At 43.7% G+C, this 6,643-nt stretch overlaps 1 pseudogene; it reads right to left on the reverse strand.

Moving 5' to 3' along the window:
- Positions 1-5,703: 5,703 nt before the first annotated feature.
- Positions 5,704-6,065, reverse strand: LOC130034736 (histone H3.1-like; annotated as a pseudogene).
- Between the last annotated feature and the right edge of the window lie 578 nt (positions 6,066-6,643).

Here is a 6,643-nt window from a genome sequence, read left to right on the forward strand (position 1 = left end):
GTGCGGGCAAGATACTCTCGGTAGCTTGCCAGGCTCTCCAAGAGGGGTGACCGAATCAATGAACAACGGGAGGACAGTGACCGTGACAGTGACTAATATAGTATAGTCATGAAATAAAGAGGGAATTCCAGATGATTGTTCCAATTAAATGTAGAAAAAGTATTTTACAAAATATAATACTTGTTCACAATGAAAAAATAATAAACCTCCAAGAGGAGGGAATTTCCTTAAACTAATAAGTACACTAACAAAAAAAGCCACAGTCAGCATAAAATTTAATGATGAAATATTGTAAGAATTTCCCCTAACATGAGAAGCAAAGACAAGAATGTTTGCTATGGAATTCACCAAAAAGTTGTGAAAGGCACAAGCCAACTTAGCAAGTTGCAGAACCAATACCTGAAAATCAGTTATATTTTAAGTAATGAACAAACTCCAAATAAATTTAAGATATCCACTGTTTACAATAAGATGAAAAGTGAAAATTTTCTTACAGCCTGGTTCAATACCTGGGACCACCTGTTCCTTCAAGCATTTCTGGGAGTAATCCCTGAGCACAGAGTTCGGAGTAGCTTTTAAGCACTGTCAAGTGTGGTTCCAAAGCAAACAAAACAAAGACTAGGAGCCACCGCAAGATTACAGTTGGTAGGGTGCTTGCCTTGCATGCAGCCAGTTTGGTTGAATCACGGGTACCCCACTGGGGGGGAAAAAGAGTGAGATGAAATAAAACAGGGCAAAACTTTTCACACTTAAACAATATATTGCTGAAAGGAGTTTGTACTCCAGGTCCTATGTTCAGAGGTTAAAAGCCAGTAGCACTGTAGCACTGTCCTCCCACTGTTCATCAATTTGCTCAAGCAGACACCAGTAACATCTCCATTCTGAGACTTGTAACTGTTTTTGGCATATCAAATACGCCACGGGGAGCTTGCCAGGCTCTGCCGTGAGGGTGGGATACTCTCGGTAGCTTGCCAGGCTCTCCAAGAGGGGAGGAGAAATTGAACCCAGGTCGGCCTCGTGCAAGGCAAACACACTGCCCAATGTATAATCGCTCCAGCCTAAAAGCCAGTATGTCACAGTATCCCTAATGGCCAATGGAGTCTGTGCAAGTCTTAACAAAATTCTGACACCCTTTGTTGCACAAGTTAATAAACTGATGCTAAATTTCATCAGGAAAATGAAGCGATCAAAAATAATTTAAAAAAATGTAAAAACTCACATTTCATTGTTTGCTACAAAGCTACAGGAAGTGGTACTTTCTTAACCATGTCCTCCCATTGTTCACTGATTTGCTTGAGCAGGCCCAGTAACGTCTCCATTGGAGACTTTGTTGTTACTGTGTTTGGCATATTGAATACATCACAGGTAGCTTGCCAGGCTCTGCCGCGCGGGCGAGATACTCTCGGTAGCTTGCCGGGCTCTCCGAGAGGGCGGAGGAATCGAACTCGGGTTGGCCATGTTGGCTGCATGCAAGGCAAGCGTCCTACCGCAGTGCTATCGCTCCAGCCCTTCTTAACCATAGGTAGAGAAAATAGAATTGAATTGATGGCCTAATAACAAACCCATGATTAATTCATTTTACATAATAGGGTCATTTTATATAAGGGTTAATTCATTTTATATAAGGGTTCCAAGACCACTCACTAGGGAGAGAATAGTGTTTTTGTTGTTTTATTTGGGAGTGTCACACCCAGCAATACCCAGGGATGGTTCCTGGCTTAGTCCTCAGGGGTTGCTCCAAGGAGTGCTTTGGAACCATGAGCTGCTGAAGATGGAACTTGGGCCTCCTGCATGCCAAGCATGTGCCCTAGAAGTTGAGCTACTCCCGACCAAGAATGGTATTTTAACAAATGGCTCTGGAACACTGAATATCCAACAAGGAAAAGAATAAATTGAATCCTTATCTCATGCCATATACAAGAATTTAAAATGAACTAAAGATAATTAAGTTAATTCTAGACTAGCCAATTCTCTTGCTTTCTCTTTTCCTTTCCCTCCTTCTCTTTCTTTCCCCTCCCCTCTTTCACTGCATAGTTTTTCTAGTTTTTCATCTCAACACAACTTTAGGTTGTGTTTGAGTTTGTCTTTACACGGTTGTTCCCAGTAAAATCCTACCTGTTCAGCTCACCTTTACCAAAAAGTATGAGAAGTTTCCATATCGCACTCCACATACTTGGAAGAAAGTATTTAATTGGTCCCATTTAGATTAATTATTAACGCAGTTAAACCTATTACGATGCAGGCAGAGAGACAGTACAGGGTTGGCCTTGTACTCAGCTGGCACTGCATAAGGGCCCCAAGCACAAAAACTTCCTATGTCAAATATACAGGACTGCTCTTTCCAAGAGCTATGAAGATTGTTTCACTATGAAGATGAGAGAGAAATCACCCTGATATGTGCCCACCACAGACAATAGTAACCGATCTACCTTATACAATAAGCTGCTACTGAGACTATATGGCTATCTTAATTTACATTTAGATGGATTGAAATTGCACTGTCCTGTAGCATTGTCCTCCCATTGTTCATCGATTTGCTCGAGAGGGCACCAGTAACATCTCACAACAAATTGGCATATCGAATACGTCACAGGGAGCTTGCCAGGCTTTGCTGTGTGGGCGAGATACTCTTGGTAGCTTGCCAGGGACAGAGGAATTGAACCGGGTCAGCCGTGTGCAAGGTAAAATGCCCTACTCACTGTGCTATTGCTCCAGCCCATATTGAAATTAAATAACAAAAAATTCTGAGCATCCCAGCAGCCAAAACCTCCAGAACTCAATCTCTGCAATGCTCAGGGCCAATCTCTACAGGCTCAGCCTCATCCATGAACAAATCTGTTGAAAAACCCAGGAATGCAAGACCTGTGACTAAAATCTCCAGGGTTGGTGGAGTTAGGAATGAATGACCTCCCCCCATCTCCCTGTGCTTCTGGTAGCCTGGCAATCATGCCCCAAAACTGCCTCTGGTACCATAAATCTCTCAGAAAAGAGCAACACAGAGATGCCTCGGAGATACTTCTAGACCCCAAAGTCACCATCTAGTTAAAAAAAATTAGTTAACCTCAGCTGTATAGCCATATTTAAAATTTTAGAATTCATGGAGCATTTGGCCATGATATCAAATACTCTACATCACTGATGTACCAAGAGTAGCACACCACATTTGATGGGGTGTAAAGTAGAAGGTCACCAATCTTGGGGTGGGGGGTGGATTTTATACATATATGTATATGCACAGGAGGCTCAATCTTTAACAATATGTTAGTAATCTCTTATACAAGGGCTTAATGACTTCAGGGTAAAATGCAACGATCTTCACATACTTTCCTCTAAGGAAACTTTTTTGAATCATTTTTTGCAGATTATTCATAACAAGCACTGTCATTGTCACTGTCACTGTCCTCCTGTTCATCGATTTGCTCGAGCGGGCCCACTAACATTGTGAGACTTGTTGTTACTGTGTTTGGCATATCAAATATGTCATGGGTAGCTTGCCAGGCTTTGCCATGTGGGCGAGATACTCTCTGTAGCTTGCCGGGCTCTCGAGAGGGACGGAGGAATACAGAATAAATTATTTAGGCCTAACTTGGGGGCAGGGTTTGGGATTCAAAGTGGAAACATTTGAAATATGGTGGTGGGAATGTATAATGGTGGTGGGATTGGTGTTGAAATATTAAATGCAATAAATTATTTTGAATATTTCATAAAAACAAAATTAAATTAAAAAAATTCTGAGCACATTTCCAAGTACTCAATTGGCATAAGAAGTTAATGGCTGCTGTATTGGATAACAGAAAATGTTTCTTTTGTGTATCCAGAAAATTCTAGTGGACAGAACTATTGTAAATGGATTTAAAAATCAACAAAATCTGGACATTACTAAGGTTCTTCATAAGATGAGAACCACAGTTGAGTTTTTATAAGTATTCTCCCACTCCACCAGTGAAATATTTATAAATTATCTACATTCTAAGCCTTCTTTGCTGAGAAATAAAAAGAATTTATACCCCAAATGATTTATCCAAAAGGTAAAATCTGGTACTATCTCAGTCAACTTGGGACAACAAGCAGATTGTCCATGTTTCTCTTTTGTAGGTTTGTTTCATTTGGGTTTCAGTTCTACTTCCTTTTTCCTGAGTTCAGTAAGGGAGAGGTTATATTATCCCTTACTGAACCCCAGCCAAATGGTATGTGTTGCCAGCTCAGAGTTAAAATTTCAAGATCATTGAACTCTGTCACGAGGAGTTAAATGCAATGTGCAAAGAGCAGTGAGACAGGCAGCTGTGTAGAGCATAGTGGAGTCAGGTGGACAGAAGGGCACTAAGAGATGGAGTCCAGTTGTCCACAGAGTCATCTTGAAAGAGTTCCAGCGTCGTACGACTGAAACTGAATCATGAACAAATTTGTAACTTTGAATCCTCACAGTGATTCAATACATTTAATTTTTTTTTTTAAAAAAAAGAAAGAGTTCCAGAAGTCCTGGAGTGGAAAGAAGTTATTCCTCAAAGTAGAAGCTACTCTGGCTGCATATTAGAACCAGAATCTAGGCGTTGGAAAGAGAGAGCTCAATGGACTGAGTGCATACTTTGCATGCAGGAAGCCCAGGTTCAATCCTGGGCTTCCTTCCCTGTATGGTTTCCCCTGAGCACCACCAGAAGTGAGCATTGAGCCGGGAGGAGCCTCCCCCAAACAAAAGAGAATCAGCATCCACCCTTTAAGTGGCAATGACCAGGACCAGCGCTATAGTACACTAGCTAGGGCACTAGTCTTCCACATGGGTTTGATCTCCAGCAAAACATATGGTTCCCCACCAGGAGTCCTACCAGGAGTGAACCCTGAGCACAGAGCTAGGAGTAAGCCCTGAACACTGCTAAAGGTGGCAGGCAGGCAGGCAGGCAGGAAGGAAGGAAGGAAGGAAGGAAGGAAGGAAGGAAGGAAGGAAGGAAGGAGAAGCAGCAATGGCCAGAATCCATATAACTCCAGTAATTGACCATCTCTAAGATCTCTGTGTTTTTATTTATTTTACAGAGCTAGGAGTGGAATCAGAGCCTCACATATACATCTCAACCCAACCTCCTCAACCCCCAGGAAAAAGAAAAAAGTCCTATAGGTGACTCTCAGGGGCTGTTCTCATTGACCAACTTTCATTCCCTTACTAGGATCCTAATCGACACATGCAAGAGACTATTTGGTCCCTCGTCTCTGACACACTTCACTCAGCACGATCCGGTTCCACCCACGTAGTAGTGAGCTCTGGGATTTCATCGCATCTTATATCTGAGTAACATTCCATTGTGTATCTATTCCACAATTTCTTTCCTTTTCAATTTAATTTTATTTTTATAAAGTTGTTCACAATGATATTTTACATTTAATATTCCAACACCAATCCCACCACCATTACACCTTCTCACCATCATATTTCAAATGTTTTCATCCCAAACCCCAAACCCTGTCCACAATACAGAACCGAAATAATTTATTTTGTATTGCTTGTTATGAATATCCTGCTAAAAAATTATTCAAAAATGTTTCCTTAGAGGAAAGCGTGTGAAGATTGTTGCATTTCACCCTGTAGCCATTAAGTCCTTGTCTAAGAGATTACTATCACTGTCACTGTCTTCCTGTTAATCATCGATTACTCAAGCGGGCTCCAGTAGCATCTCCATTTGTCCCAGCCCTGAGATTTTAGCATCGTAGACTTTATGCTCTCTCTCCGAGGATGCAGCACTCCAGCTGCATAATGGTGACGTGCTCGGCGGGGGATGTGCAGAGGTTGGTGTCCTCGAAGAGCCCCACCAGGTAGGCCTCACACGCCTCCTGCAGGGCCATGACGGCTGAGCTCTGGCACACAGGTCAGTCTTGAAGTCCTCCGCCATCTCGCGGAACAGCATCTTGTGGATGAGCAGCTCCGTGAACTTCTGGTAGTTGCGGATCTCGCATAGCGCCACCATGTCAGGCCGGTAGCCGTGCAACTTCTTCATGCAGTCCATGGCTGGTGCACTGTTGGGGGCCAGCTGCTTACGGGGTGCCTTCCCGCCTGTTGACTTGCACACCATCTGCATAGTACTAGCCCTCTCGTTCTTCCCAACTCAGCTGGAGACTCCTTCAGGGTTAGGGAAATGAGACCCATTTTAGCTACTGTTGTTGACATATTTGGTACGTCATGGGTGGTTTGCCAGGCTCTGCCATGTGGGCTGGAGACCCTCGGTAGCTTGCCAGGCTCTCCCAGGGGGAGATGGAGGCATTTGGGGCGATCTCTAATGGTCCCTGCAGTTGTTCCCAGTCCACCGAATGTAAGCTCCTGGTGACCGGCCTGCCGTAGCAATTTGTACACTGATAACATGCACTTGTCTTCATCTCCAGGCAGTGCTTGGGGCATCTGCGGCCCCAGGTTGATCTCCTTGAGGTGGATGGAGTGTGCCCGGAGGTTGTTGAACTGCTGGCAGAGCAAGATCCCATCGCATAGGGTTTGTGCCAGATCGAACACCTGCACCAAGTCCCAAGTCACTCAGTGGTTGGAGGACAGCGTCCTACAGTGGACAAGTCACCGCATGGGCCACTGTTACTGCTACATGCTCAACGGTGACATGGCCCAGCTGAGGAAGACGGCAATGCTGCAGCCACTGTGGCTTTCCTCACC

The sequence above is a fragment of the Sorex fumeus genome, unplaced genomic scaffold (genome assembly GCF_029834395.1).
Source record: "Sorex fumeus unplaced genomic scaffold, SorFum_2.1 ptg000061l, whole genome shotgun sequence".
Taxonomy (NCBI): Eukaryota; Metazoa; Chordata; class Mammalia; order Eulipotyphla; family Soricidae; genus Sorex; species Sorex fumeus.